This window comes from Canis lupus, chromosome 22 (genome assembly GCF_003254725.2).
Source record: "Canis lupus dingo isolate Sandy chromosome 22, ASM325472v2, whole genome shotgun sequence".
Lineage (NCBI taxonomy): Eukaryota > Metazoa > Chordata > Mammalia > Carnivora > Canidae > Canis > Canis lupus.
Window position 1 is genome coordinate 18,360,450 of NC_064264.1, and position 16,497 is coordinate 18,376,946.

The window sequence follows — 16,497 nt, forward strand, 5'->3', positions numbered from 1 at the left end:
AATAAAAATAAACCAATTAGTCAATCTGTTGAGGCATAAAAATCTGACTGCCCTAAATAATGAAATGTAAAGGGAAGTATTCTGCTTTGCTCATGAGGAAGTACTTTTTCTCTAGTATTAGAAGACACTGCTTTCCGGTCTTTTGGTATCATTGAGCATATACATGGGTGAGAGATGTGTAGGCATCATGAATTAAGGAGAAGAAAGCCAGAAGAATTGGAAAATACTGAACTGAGCCTTGACAATATAGAAACACCACGAAACACAACTATGACACTTTACCAACTCTGGGCTACTTGTGATGTGAAACAGTAAGTTCTTTACTTGTTCAGGCCATTATACCTGGATCTTTACTACTTACTGAAGCTATCTTATGTAAATTATGTCTGTGGTTTATAAAAGGATGTAAAAAAAAATTAAAAAAAAATAAAGGATGTAGGTCAGGAGGAGATATAGGCCCTTATTCTCTTTGCGTTTGATTTTCAAATCATGTATATATGAATATTTTTTCTTCTTCATATCAAAAGAAATATTTGAAACTATATATATTTCAATATGTTTCAATACTGTTTCAATTTTTGAAACAATATATATATATATTTGGTATATTGTTTCAAATTTTTGAATATATAAAATTTTTTTGAATATATATATATATTTTATATATATTTAGTCATGTGGAGGGGATGTGGGTGTGGGTGTATTAGGAAAGAGAAAAAAATAGGAAAGCAAAAGTAAAGCTAATTGCAGATCCCAAGAAGCACAACTGAATAACTAAAGATAGGCTGTTGTTTATTTCTGAATTCCTGAGTAGCCAAATCAGAAATAAACACAATCAATTATGAGAAGTACAATATTCATAGCATCAGATCTTTCTTAACAGTTGTTTAGAAGAACAGATGTTCCTGGTACAGAGACCCTCAGAAAATGATTTTTATGATTCCTAGTGGGCAACATTCTTAGCAACACACCTGGACAATTAAAAAGTTTCTAATTATCACTTCTGCCCACTCCCAGGATACTACTACATACAAAGCCACTATTGTATCTAGGAGCATTAGATCAATGTTCTATTTTCTTTCTTTTGTCTACTTTTGCCCTCTCTGTTAGGTATAATGAAATTCTGTTACAGAGTGCCAAGATACTTCATATTAAAAAAGTAAAAAGTGTAGATATTATGTCTACTCTCATGGGGTTTAGCTAGAAAATATATATAAATAAAAAGACAAAGGGATTTCTGCTTTTATATATGGCGGGGTAGCTTATGGGAGGTGAACATTCCAACCTAGAACAACAACAACAAAACCAAATCTGGTGCAAACAAAATTTTTTTTAAACTTTTGAAAAAATTAAAGGTCTTCCAAGGCAGTCATAACTTGAAGGTAGAATTCCAGAACAAAAGGAACTATAGACAGTTGAACCAAAAATCATGAAGGCATTTTCCCCTTCAAGGCATTTGCCACCGAGTGATACTGAACAAAAGCCAATAATCCAACAATCTGTCAAGAATGTGAGAAGGTGGCAGATTTTATTTTACTTATTTTTATTACTTTTTATTTTTTTAAGATTTTATTTATTTATTCATGAGAGACACACAGAGAGAAAGACAGAGACATAGGCAGAAGGAAAAGCAGGCTCTGTGCAGGGAGCCCTATGCGGGACTCCATCTCGAGACTCTGGGATCATGCTCTGAGCCAAAGGCAGATACTCAACCACTGAGCCACACAGGCATTCCAGCAGATTTTATTTTTATTATTATACAGTACTGGGAAAAAGTTGAGACTAGAGTGATAAGAAAGTTAAAAATTTAGGAGCTAAGATACCAATGAGAAGAGAGACTTAGAGAAATTAGCCTTCAATTCAGTGATTTATCTCCAAAACATGTTCAGGGTAAGAGGCAGTTTCACCATTCTGAGGAGATAAAAATTGAAGTCTATGACAAAATTAGGGTACCCCATACCTTCACTTGTGATTCTGGAAGAGTACATCCTAATAATGGAGATGAGACCTGGGTAGATAAACTTTGTAATAAAAACAAACTTGCAACACAGTTTTAAACAAGTTACTTTAATATGACCTTACCATACCTGTCTGTAAGAGAATAGGGTGAAGCTTTTTTTGGAAAAAAAAAAATATATCATCCAAAGCCTCTTAAATTTTTCATAGTCAATGTTCCATGTTAAGATAGCCATAGTTAAAAGAGAAAAGAAAAATAATAAAAACAGGCCTAAAGATAATAAAGTTATTGAGATTATTAGCAATTGATTTAAATACAAAATATGTCAAAGTCATATGTATGATAGTTACCTTAGAAAACTATCATCTGCATAAAATCAAATAGAAAATTTAGAATTCTGAAAACTAATAGAAATTGAGAATTCAATAGAGATTTAATAGTAAGTTGGACAAGATAGAACAGATTAGTGAGCTCAAATAACTCAGTAGTAAATATTCTAACTGGAACACAGCAAATGGTTAGGGAAAATAAAGAATAAGTGGAGGAGGAAAATATTCTAACATTGTAACTGAAGTCTCAGGAATAAAAGAAAACAATTCAGAAATATTTTTTAAAATAATGTATATGATATTAAATCTAAAATTTCTAGAAATAGCACCCATATCAATTAATTTAGCTCTATCTACTTGTTTCATTATTCCTTCTATGGTCTAACACCCATAATATCCATCCCCATACACATTCAGTTTTCTGCCAAAATATATTAGGAAATTCTTGCAGTCGTTCTATCTGTAAATTATTTCTTCCTGGGTTATAGGCATATCTAATGCCCTAGAGCATGCTGATGTGGGACCATTAGTTATGTGTCTAGTGGCATCAGGGGGTGATTGTAGTGGGCCCTGAGTAAAATGAGCATGACCTTCCAAAGCATCTTCTACAAATGAGGCTATCACTGTATTTTTTAAGCACAAAAGGCTCATCTTTTCAGAAAACAGAGGGCAAGCTACTTCCACTCAAAAGAATTTGTACTACATTATGGTCCTTATATCATCATTACTAGCAAAATAGTCCAGCACAGCAGCCACATGAGCTCCCCATGTTTCACTAGATATTTTATCCCACTCAACCACAGGTTACAGTTGTGATTCCACTGCAGGCCATGGGTCGCTAGCATTCCATTTCTCATTGGGAAAGAGTGTGCATTATAATCAAGCTCAAGGACAAAACTAACTCCCAAATCCTGTCTCTAAAGGCCTGTCTTCTGGGACCACTCCTGATACCAATTTTGTAGCAATCTGAGTCAAATCAGGAGACATAAACTACAAAGTGGTGTGATCAGAGAAAGTTTAATGTGAGAATGATTAAGATACAAGTGATTATGAGTTATGAGAAATGTGACATCTTAGAATTGAGGGAAGATGATTTAGAGAAGAACATACTTAAGGAGGGTGGGCAACTCCTGGGCTAGGATTCCGATATCTGTAGACCACTGGGTGGGAGAGAAGTTCACTGGTTTGCCTGGCCTCATCCATAGTTTGGGGGCAAGCAGGAAGCAATCCTCCAGGATACAGAAGGGGCACAGGTGAGCCACAACCAGTGTGGCCAGGTACAGGAGTGTTCAGGGAGAGTGAGGGCAGCAGCATGAAGAGGAAGCCTAGAAGGCATGGTATCTCTATTGGGAAGTCCATTACATTGATAGGGCTGCAGCATCAGGAGAGCCTTGGGAAACAGACCTCTGGGGCCTTGGGATAGGTGATCAGAGAAATGTGGGGCTCTGGTGTTAGTTGAAGTCTTACAGCATACAGTGTTTATGTTGACATAGCTGCAGCATCGTGATCACTACCCTAAGCCAAGGTTGCAAGGGTACCAAGAGATCACTCATGTAACTGGAACATTTCTAACATCCATACTATATACCAAAAGTATACCTCTGGAAATGCAAGAGAATTCCTTTCTCTTGCAGTGTCCCTCTATAACCTCTACTGGTTATAGAAAGCTTAACATTGTGCTCACGGTAAAAGAGAAATTTTTAAAGGAATTCTGTTCATTATCACAGAGCATGTATTGAAGGGTAAATTTGGCATTAAGAGGTAGTAAATTGATCATTGCTATAGATATCAAAGAATTATGCATATTATTAATATTTAGAATTTATACCACTAATATCCCTTAATATCATTTGATTCCCTTCTATAATAAAATTTGAAGCCTGGATATTATTTAACTCTTACTGAGTAATTCAATATTCATATTCTGTTAAATGCTTTACAACATTTTTATTCATGCTGCTATCACAAATTTTCACACTTTTTGGGTAAATTTCTGGCTATTAAGAATCTATATATTCCAATATGCTCATAATGAAACATATCATTCAAAGATAACTTACAAAATGTTAATTTTAAATATGTTCAAACCACTACTTCATTTGATTGTGTAATACATGTAAACATCTTTTCATTTTCATTTAACATCCTAAAAAGTTTGCAGTTTTAGATGTTTTTGCAATTTGGTTTTAATTCATTTTGTACAGCTGCTCAGTCAGCATGTGGCCACTAACACATCATATGCCTTGTCACATATTCTGTTGTGATTTAGTGAGAAGGAGAGATCATTCCTCTCAGGGACTGAGGTGACTCAGGACACCAGGACAGTTGTCAGTTATTAAAAGTTTTGATTGCAGAACTTCTCCAATAAATGGATGTATTTGACCTGTTCTAAACTATGATTAATCTTGAAGGAAACATTGTCAACTTATTCCAAGTAGTCTTTTTTGTTTTGTTTTTATGTTTTCATTTTGAGCATCATGAAATCTTGAAAAAATGCCTGTCCCTGACTCTTTGAATGTTACTACTTAAACTTTAATATTATTCCTCTTAAAATACTATGTATTTCTGACTACTTGGTATTTTATACTATTTCTTCTTATTAGAGATTAAAATATTTTAGTTTCTACTTCTACAACTTCAACATACTCAAAAAATCTTGAAAGCTTATATTAAAAACCCATACATCTGAATATCCAGAATTTTGGTCTCAAGTAAATTGAATTTTTATTTTTCAGATTTATAGTTTTTATTATAAAGGCTTGGGAATATGCCAAATAAAATTGGCAGTTTGCAGACAGAAATGGAGCCACATACATGCTTGTGTCAAAATTTAAAAATCACATCTGGATATTTATAATCTACATTTTTTATAACCCACTTATCTCAAATTTGATACCTTGTACACCATGAACATATTACATTATACAAGATTCTGTCAAATTTTTAACAATAGGGTGAATCTCAGCATGCTCTGACTCAAACCCTTCATTTTATAGTTGTAAAATGAACTGAGGTCTCAATAAATCTTAAAATACACCTTTTTACAAGTATTTATTTCATCATTTATTGATCAGCTAAATGTAAGATTATTTTTGATAGGCCTACTGACCCAAAGTGGGAATTTATGGTCTGTTCTCAGCAAAATGAGGCTAAGCTTTTATTATGTATTGCTTTTACTTGATTTTTCCTTGTATTTCTGATTTTTCCTTCTCTCTCCATGTCCCCAGAGTTCAAAACTCTCAATCTGATCTCAGTTGTTATAGGCATCTTTAAAATGGGGATTATAGTAAGAATTGATCGGAAAACAAAAATTTATCTTCTCTTATTCTAATTCAGGGTACATAACCTGTGAACTTCATTAGTAACCTATGATATCAGTAGCTTTGATTTGAGATAACAAGCTAGAAGGAATGGTTTATTTCGTGTGGCCAGTAAGCCCCATTTAAACCTTTGATCAAAATAGGATTGATTACAATCCCTACACCTTCTATTGAATTACTTTTCCTCAAGTATTCCCCCACTGTCCAGTTACAGAATAAGCAGGCTTTATATTATAACTAGGAAGAGTCACAAGATGACTTGTTTGTATATAAACAAGGTGACTTGTTTGACTCTTCCTTGTTTGTATATAATGCTGAGTCTTCCATAAACATAAACACCCCAAATTATTCTCCTAAATAAAACTGGTGGTTATTTTTAGAGAAGCCCCTGAGATTTGGACAAAAAAGCACATAATCCATAACCCTGCATAATGTCTTCTAATTTATAGTGGAACTGAGTAATATCTGTTATTTCCATTTTTACTCCTGAATGCCTAAAAAAGGTAAGGGTTTCCTAGTGTGAATATTGCTTTGCCACAATGATTTGACTTGTGCTAGACTTTCAAACAATGAATTTATTCTTAGAAGATGATATCTAAAAAACAGACACATACAATTCAGTTTTTGCTTTAGCAAGATTGTCCATTTTATTATAGTTTACTATAATTATATTTATTATTTAAAGTTCACTTTTGGCCCTTTGCACTCATTATTTGTAATATCAGATACAATTTGGAGTTGGTAAATTTAGTTAAGAACCTGCAGAGACTAATTTTATTTTTTTTTATTTAATTTATTTTTTATTGGTGTTCAATTTACTAACATACAGAATAACCCCCAGTGCCCGTCACCCATTCACTCCCACCCCCCGCCCTCCTCCCCTTCTACCACCCCTAGTTCGTTTCCCAGAGTTAGCAGTCTTTACGTTCTGTCTCCCTTTCTGATATTTCCCACACATTTCTTCTACCTCCCCTTATATTCCCTTTCACTATTATTTATATTCCCCAAATGAATGAGAACATATAATGTTTGTCCTTCTCCGACTGACTTACTTCACTCAGCATAATACCCTCCAGTTCCATCCACGTTGAAGCAAATGGTGGGTATTTGTCATTTCTAATAGCTGAGTAATATTCCATTGTATACATAAACCACATCTTCTTTATCCATTCATCTTTCGTTGGACACCGAGGCTTCTTCCACAGTTTGGCTATCGTGGCCATTGCTGCTATAAACATCGGGGTGCAGGTGTCCCGGCGTGTCATTGCATTTGTATCTTTGGGGTAAATCCCCAACAGTGCAATTGCTGGGTCGTAGGGCAGATCTATTTTTAACTGTTTGAGGAACCTCCACACAGTTTTCCAGAGTGGCTGCACCAGTTCACATTCCCACCAACAGTGTAAGAGGGTTCCCTTTTCTCCTCATCCTCTCCAATATTTGTGGTTTCCTGCCTTGTTAATTTGCCCCATTCTCACTGGTGTGAGGTGGTATCTCATGGTGGTTTTGATTTGTATTTCCCTGATGGCAAGTGATGCAGAGCATTTTCTCATGTGCGTGTTGGCCATGTCTATGTCTTCCTCTGTGAGATTTCTCTTCATGTCTTTTGCCCATTTCATGATTGGATTGTTTGTTTCTTTGGTGTTGAGTTTAAGAAGTTCTTTATAGATCTTGGAAACTAGCCCTTTATCTGATAGGTCATTTGCAAATATCTTCTCCCATTCTGTAGGTTGTCTTTGAGTTTTGTTGACTGTATCCTTTGCTGTGCAAAAGCTTCTTATCTTGATGAAGTCCCAATAGTTCATTTTTGCTTTTGTTTCTTTTGCCTTCGTGGATGTATCTTGCAAGAAGTTACTGTGGCTGAGTTCAAAAAGGGTGTTGCCTGTGTTCTCCTCTAGGATTTTGATGGAATCTTGTCTCACATTTAGATCTTTCATCCATTTTGAGTTTATCTTTGTGTATGGTGCAAGAGAGTGGTCTAGTTTCATTCTTCTGCATGTGGATGTCCAATTTTCCCAGCACCATTTATTGAAGAGACTGTCTTTCTTCCAATGGATAGTCTTTCCTCCTTTATCGAATATTAGTTGACCATAAAGTTCAGGGTCCACTTCTGGGTTCTCTATTCTGTTCCACTGATCTATGTGTCTGTTTTTGTGCCAGTACCACACTGTCTTGATGACCACAGCTTTGTAGTACAACCTGAAATCTGGCATTGTGATGCCCCCAGATATGGTTTTCTTTTTTAAAATTCCCCTGGCTATTCGGGGTCTTTTCTGATTCCACACAAATCTTAAAATAATTTGTTCTAACTCTCTGAAGAAAGTCCATGGTATTTTGATAGGGATTGCATTAAACGTGTATATTGCCCTGGGTAACATTGACATTTTCACAATATTAATTCTGCCAATCAATGAGCATGGAATATTTTTCCATCTTTTTGTGTCTTCCTCCATTTCCTTCAGAAGTGTTCTATAGTTTTGAGGGTATAGATCCTTTACATCTTTGGTTAGGTTTATTCCTAGGTATCTTATGCTTTTGGGTGCAATTGTAAATGGGATTGACTCCTTAATTTCTCTTTCTTCAGTCTCATTGTTAGTGTATAGAAATGCCACTGATTTCTGGGCATTGATTTTGTATCCTGCCATGCTACCGAATTGTTGTATGAGTTCTAGCAATCTTGGGGTGGAGACTTTTGGGTTTTCTATGTAGAGTATCATGTCATCGGCGAAGAGGGAGAGTTTGACTTCTTCTTTGCCAATTTGAATGCCTTTAATGTCTTTTTGTTGTCTGATTGCTGAGGCTAGGACTTCCAGTACTATGTTGAATAGCAGTGGTGAGAGTGGACATCCCTGTCTTGTTCCTGATCTTAGGGGAAAGGCTCCCAGTGCTTCCCCATTGAGAATGATATTTGCTGTGGGCTTTTTATAGATGGCTTTTAAGATGTTGAGGAATGTTCCCTCTATCCCTACACTCTGAAGAGTTTTGATCAGAAATGGATGCTGTACTTTGTCAAATGCTTTCTCTGCATCTAATGAGAGGATCATATGGTTCTTGGTTTTTCTCTTGCTGATATGATGAATCACATTGATTGTTTTACGGGTGTTGAACCAGCCTTGTGTCCCAGGGATAAATCCTACTTGGTCATGGTGAATAATTTTCTTAATGTATTGTTGGATCCTATTGGCCAGTATCTTGTTGAGAATTTTTGCATCCATGTTCATCAGGGATATTGGTCTGTAATTCTCCTTTTTGGTGGGGTCTTTGTCTGGTTTTGGAATTAAGGTGATGCTGGCCTCATAGAATGAATTTGGAAGTACTCCATCTCTTTCTATCTTTCCAAACAGCTTTAGGAGAATAGGTATGGTTTCTTCTTTAAACGTTTGATAGAATTCCCCTGGGAAGCCATCTGGCCCTGGACTCTTGTGTCTTGGGAGGTTTTTGATGACTGCTTCAATTTCCTCCCTGGTTATTGGCCTGTTCAGGTTTTCTATTTCTTCCTGATCCAGTTTTGGTAGTTTGTGGCTTTCTAGGAATGCGTCCATTTCTTCTAGATTGCCTAATTTATTGGCGTATAGCTGTTCATAATATGTTTTTAAAATTGTTTGTATTTCCTTGGTGTTGGTAGTGATCTCTCCTTTCTCATTCATGATTTTATTAATTTGAGTCTTCTCTCTCTTCTTTTTAATAAGGTTGGCTAATGGTTTATCTATCTTATTAATTCTTTCAAAGAACCAACTCCTGGTTCTGTTGATCTGTTTTATAGTTCTTCTGGTCTCGATTTCGTTGAGTTCTTCTCGAATCTTTATTAACTCCCTTCTTCTCCTGGGTGTAGGATCTATTTGCTGTTTTTTCTCTAGCTCCTTTATGTGTAAGGTTAGCTTTTGTATTTGAGTTCTTTCCAGTTTTTGAATGGATGCTTGTATTGCGATGTATTTCCCCCTTAGGACTGCTTTTGCTGCATCCCAAAGATTTTGAATGGTTGTATCTTCATTCTCATTAGTTTCCATGAATCTTTTTAATTCTTCCTTAATTTGCTGGTTGACCCTTTCATCTTTTAGCAGAATGGTCCTTAACCTCCACGTGTTTGAGGTCCTTCCAATCTTCTTGTTGTGATTTAGTTCTAATTTCAAGGCATTATGGTCTGAGAATATGCAGGGGACGATCCCAATCTTTTGGTATCGGTTCAGACCCGATTTGTGACCCAATATGTGGCCTATTCTGGAGAAAGTTCCATGTGCACTTGAGAAGAATGTGTATTCAGTTGAGTTTGGATGTAAAGTTCTGTAGATATCTGTGAAATCCATCTGGTCCAGTGTATCATTTAAAGCTCTCGTTTCTTTGGAGATGTTGTGCTTAGAAGACCTATCGAGTATAGAAAGAGCTAGATTGAAGTCACCAAGTCAGAGACTAATTTTAAATGGTCTTTTATTTGTCAGTACTCAATAACCAGGGCTTTAAATGTGGCTGCCTTAAAGGAGGGACGTAGAGGCCTAAGATTCATTTGCTTCATGGTAAATCTGACTCTGAGAGAAAGAAAGGAATTTCAATAAGCAGTTAAAGTGAGGCAAATATTTTGATAGAAGGAGTGCAGGATACTCTGGATGTATTTAGCAAGAGGCTTCTAATTTAGTGTGGGGGGATTCTGGGTGGAAAGAAGAAAGTAAAAAAAAAATAATGGTTCAGCTAAATAGAGTGTCAGAAACAAAACATCAGGGAGAATAATGGAATAGACATAAAGTGAGGATAAAAGCTGAACTTGGACATTGTCCTGTGGGCATGGGATGCCACTGAAGGAATTTTAGAAGAGGTTAAAAAAATCGATTTGTGTTTTTAATGCAAAGGTAGTTGTGTTTAATCCAAAGATGGTTGTATTTGTTCACTGATTGTAAATGCATATCTGATAATAATTTAGACTTTAGATCTAAAAGTCTTCTGAATTCAAGAGAACATTTTTCTTTTGAGGAATCTTTAATTTCTTTTAAAGATTTTATTTATTTATTCATGAGAGACACACAAACAGAGAGGCAGAGACACAGGCAGAGGGAGAAGCAGACTCCATGCAGGGAGCCCGATGTGGGACTCAGTCTCGGGTCTCCAGGATCAGGCCCTGAGCTGAAGGCAGTGCTAAACTACTGAGCCACCCAGGCTGCCCCCCAATTTTTCATTAAAATAATGAAAGCCATGGATTTTATTCCACAGATAAGTGCCTTCCCCTCAGGGGCACCAGGGTGGCTCAGTCAGTTAAGCATCTTGCTTTCAGCTCAGGTCATGATCTCAGGGTCCTGAGATCAAGCCCTGTTGTGGGCTCTTGCTGAGTGGGGAGTCTGCTTGAGGTTTCTCTCACTCATCTCTCCCTCTGCCCCTCCCTCTGCTCACAAGTGCTATTTCTCCCTCTCTCTCTTAAATATATCTTTTAAAAAATGCCTTCCCCTCAAACACAAGCATCGTATTAAAATAAATATATGAAGAAAAATTTAAAAACACTAACAGTGGTATTATCTGAAAAACAACACCTGTTGCATGTAAGTAGTGATCAATAGAGAGATGAGGTATTGTCAACTTACATCATTTCCTTTCTGTTCTGTGGTCAACTAAACATGGCAGAGGAAACATTTAGAACCATAATTCCCTGCACCCTCTTCCCCATTTATTCTCAGGTTACAATTTTCTATGAAGGACACGCTTACTATTTTAAAAAGGAGATGTTATTGTTCTTTAGAGAGCATTTGCAGATTAGATATCTTTTACTTTGTCTGATTTTAGATGTTTATCTTTATTGGTTGTCTTAGGAATTTGATTATGATGTCTTGATGAAATTGTCTTTGTGTTCATTCTACTTGTGGCTTGTTGAGATTCTTAGATATGTGGGCTAATATCTTCATCATCTCTGAACAATTTGGGAATCATTATCACCAGAAATACTTTTTTCTCCTCACTTAATTCCTTCTAAGAGTCCAATATTTCTATGCTTCCTTATAGGCAGAATTCTTCAGGTTCACCAGTCTTTTCTTCTTCAGTGTCTAAATTGCTCCTGGTTATACCTAGGTATGTATTTAAATTTCAGACACTATTTTTTTTATTGTAGAAGTTCCATTTTGTTCTCTTATATTTTTTATTTTCCTTCTCATTGTGTCCTTATTTGTGTTTGTGTTTAGATATTTTAACATCTCCATAATAGCTGTTTTAAATTTTATCTGCTATCCATAATCTGTTACTTCTCAGATTATGGCTATCTTTCTGTTTGTGATTTATCTACTGCTTACAGGTTGTATTTTCATGTTTCTTTATGTCCCGCCATTTTTTATTGGGTTTGGATATTTTGAATATTATGTTTTTGGATGTCTGGACCTTCCTTTAAATAATATTAGAATTTGTTTAAGGAGGTAGTTATTTGTTGGTATTTTTGTTTTTATAGGTTTGTTTCTGATGCTTTGTTAGGATAGATTTCCATAACTATAATCTGTGGCTGGTTTAGCATTTCACCTTATACCTTAAGTTATGGTCATTTCAGGACTTCAGTTGATTTCCATGGATGTTTAGTGAGATGTCTCCATACTTGATGGTTGGTGCTCAAATATTACTGAGCTCTGTATAAGCTACAGTAGTTTCTTAGTTCATAGTTTCTCAATAGTTGTTCTTTCCTTGGTCTTTTTTATTTTCCCATCCTCCTGGAGTATGCCTAGATTCTTATTCAGCAAGGAATTTAAGAAGGCCCATATGTAGATTTGTGGAGCTCTTTCTTTGCCTATTTTCTTTCCCTCTGTTATTCTGCCTTGCAAATCCTATTACTTCAACTTCTGTGAAATCTTATCTGTGTACCTCCAGTCAGCTAGACCACTGTGCTTTGCTCCTGGGTCCTTCCTGTACCATGGTGCAGCAAGTACCTTGAATTAGTTAGAAAGCCAGGCTAGTGGCAGGGTATATCTCATTTGTTTTACTTCTTTCATAGGATTGAACTAACTAGCTGTTGTTCAATGAATAAAAATAATTGTTTCCCATATTTTGTTCAGATTTCTAACTCTGGATTGCATTTTTCAATGATTGAAGTTGTATAGAAAAACGTACAGTGCAGTGCACCTGGGTGGCTCAGTCGATTAAGCATCTGACTCTTGGTTTCAGCTCAGGTCATGATCTCAGGGTGGTGAGATTAAGCCCCCTGTTGGGCTCTGTGTTCAGCACAGAGTCTGCTTGAGATTCTTTTTCCCTCTCCCTCTATTTTTCTACTTGCTCACAAACACTCTCTTTCTGTCTCTCCATCTAAAATAAATAAATTCTTTAAAGAAAATAAAAGCATACAGTGGGGCTGAATAGAATTAAGGATTGCTTACATGTCTCACTTTGGCAGTAGGTTGATGTTAAAAACTATCACTGGGTTAGAGGGAAAAGGCAAGAGAAAAGGCAAAACAAAAGGAGAAGTTAGGATGGGAACAGGAAAGATAGTATGTTCCCTTTTCATTTATTGATTTTGAGGCAATAGAGTCAAGTGGATATGAATTATAGGAAATTGAAGCTTAGTCAAGAGGCCTAAGTTGAGATTCAGCTACTAAATGAATAGTCACATATTTTGTTAGGCAGAAGAGCAAAAAGAAACTTCAGTATCAAGAATCTTATAGTTAATCTTTGTCCTGCCTCCTTTTTACTAGTACCATACAAGATTACTAAAACAGGAAATGTTATAGACAATGAGGATCATTTCTTTAAATTGAAGCTATGAATTGAAATTTAAATTCTTTAAATTCTTTAAATTGAAGCTATGTTATCTATTGTTTCTTAAATCAAATATCATGAGAAATTGAATTGCCCAAGGGAGGAGCCAAGTCAAATTTCTCTACAACATAAGAAAAACAAAAACAAAAAAAATAAAAATAAAAAAATTAGAAAAACAACATGTAATTTTTCAAAAGTGACATAATTCCAAGGAAATTGATATGTCCTTGACAATCGTGTGGCATTTAAAGAAAATTGCCTATAAATATACATATAATTTATTTTTCAACATATTTACTGCATCCTGTTACATGGCAAACATTGTTCCTGGGAGTCAAAGATACATTGATAACCCAGAGAGCCAAAGCTTTTACTCACATTTTATTGTGATGTGTAGAAATCAGCAAATAAAATAGATGTGTAAACATATAAAGTAGTTATAAATCTCATGAAAAATAAATAAGCAAGGTAAGGCAATGGAGAGTTCTAAGAAGTGGTATTTTGATACTGCGATTAAGGTAGAGAAGTGGTGTCCCCATGTAGAGGACAATGAGTGCAATGACTCTAAAATAGGAACTAGCTTTATATTTTCAAAACATGCAAGAAGAATATCAGAGTAGCTGGAAAGGAATAAGTGAGTAGATAAAATGGTGTATGATGAGTAGTTCACAGTTAAGGGAAGGATCTTTATCAATAACCTTTTTTACCATGGAAAGCATTGTGGCTGAGAAGCACCCACTGGAGGAGGTAGTATATGACTAGGAAGTGATGCAGTCTGATTATTGTTTTCATAAATTATCTGACAAGGAGATTTTGCTATAACAACAGTAAAGGAAGCTTATATGTTAGAAAGTAACTTGGATAGAAAAATGATCTATTCCAAGGAGGGATTCTAGAAGATCTAAAATGGAGATATTTCATCAGAATCCTGAATGAAGTTAAGGGAGTGAATTATGTGGAAATCTCTAGGACAGATATTCTAGGCAGTGGCTTCTAAGGAATAGCAATAAGTCCAGTTTGGCCTGAGTAGAGGGTCTAATGGGAAAAATGAAAGGCAATAATTTTGGAGACAGAGATATAGGGAAGGTCATATAGTGCCTTTTAGCCCATGCTCAAGTTGTTGAGATTTTTTTTTTTTTTGGACATATGTGAAGGTTACTGAACAAAGGAGTGACATGCTTTGTCTTTTCTTTTGCTGAAAGCATGATACCATTTCACCTAGGTGATTTTCACTGCCAGGTAGCAAATAGTTTTCAGAAGGAAAAGGGGAAGCTAGGATGCCACTTCTGAAATTATTGCAGGAGTCCAGTTGAGTGATGGTGGGGGCCAAGTCATAATGGCCCTGCAGAGTGGGCAATTTGGGATAAATTTTACGTTAGATTCAAAGAAACATGAAAACAGATTGCATGTTGAGTGTTAGAGGAGTTGAGGAAACTCTTTTTAATTAATAGGATCTTAATATTCTCTTTCAACCACTAATTTACAGATTGTGGTCATCATGGTTTTTTGTTTCCATTTAATCTTTTTCCTCTATCAAGCCTCAGAATGAAAGGAAAAACAACAAATAACCCCTCTCTCATGCTTGCCCTTATTTCCCACTGTGTTATTTTTTTTCTACTCAGATGTACATATATATTGCTGCACATAATTATACATTTTGTATGGAGAAAAATAGAACATTCGATGCCTGATGAGCATCACAATAACTTTTCTCATAAGTAAACTTCCTTACAGTGCCAGACACAAAATGTCAAGGAGTTCTTTAGCACTTTTCCACAGACATCAATGTTTCTATTCCCTGCTCAGCAGAGTTCTATATTCAGTGACATTACAAAGTCATTTGAAGGGAAGTTGCCTGGTGAGAGAGAAGATGATAGTCTTCTTCGTCTTTTAAGTAACTGAAAAATGTTTCAGCAAGACAAATTTCACAGTGTTCTGAGTCATTTTTTCCCCTTTCTAAATGGAAGTCCCCTTCTAAGTGAACATCTGAAGATTGGAAACCTAAGAAATGTCCTGATAACTGCTAGGAAAAAAAGGACGTCTTTGTCCATTCTTCCAGTCTCTCATTAAAGATACTGAATATTTTAAGAAAGAGTGTCTAATTCTTGTAGGGCAAGGTGACTGATTTAATTTTACATTTTTGGACAGTATATAGTAAAACAAAATAAACTGTCTCTCCCTAATTCCTATGTAATTTCAATTCAGTTTACTGTACTCACATGAAATACATTTAATCTAGCTATTGCAGGATAATTAGGTTCTCAAAAAAGGGAGACTGGGGAGGACACACAAAGAGGCATAAGAAGCAGCACAGAGTAAGTGGTGTTAAAGAGAAATTGAACCCATTGGAGTTAAACAGGCAAGGAAGACTTTACTCAAGATTATTGCAGTAGGGGTTGAGGCTATTGCAGTGGCAGAGAGAGGCCAAACTCAACTTCACTGAAACAAATGATGGAAGTGTCTGTGATGGTTTTTGAGCACTGGGTTAAGCCCGTAGAAAAGAACTGGAGGGCTTAGAAGGCAGATTGGTCAGTGATTGATTAGACTGTCTATGTTTGCTAATTGGTGCTTAACAAAGTTAGGCTCCTACCCTCCCACAGAGTGGGATATAGGGGATCCATCTTCTTGTTCATTTCAAAGAGATGGCTTTGTGGTCCCAGGAAAGACATTTGTGGGTTGTAATCCAAGCAAGAGTCTGGGAGAAGATTTACATTTCGGTGAGGCAGAGAAAGAATTTAAAATCACTAGTTTTTTTAAAGTAAATGATCTAAAGAGTGAGGTCAGAGGCCTATAGTCAAGTAGCTTTTCTAAAGTTTAGTGGAGCTGAGGGGAATGTTAAGGATGTATTGGTCAGTGCAGGAGAAACAGGGCTGTGGAGGTTGATCTCCAGCAGATCTTGAAGTCTGAATATTCTTAATTTGAAAAGACACATTCATAGTGCTAGTATCAAAACACTTTCCAGCTTTTGACATGGAGGGTGAATTGAATGGCCAAGATCCCTCTATTGCAACCTTCTGAAGAAGCTACTACATCATTTATACACACCAGTTAGTAAAGACCTATTATGATGTTAGAAGTGTGCAAACAAGAGGATAGATGAGCATAGAATAACTAAATAAAACAAAGTATTTGTCATTCTGTTTTACTGTTATCTACCTTGATTTCTGAGAGCAACCAAACCTTTCTG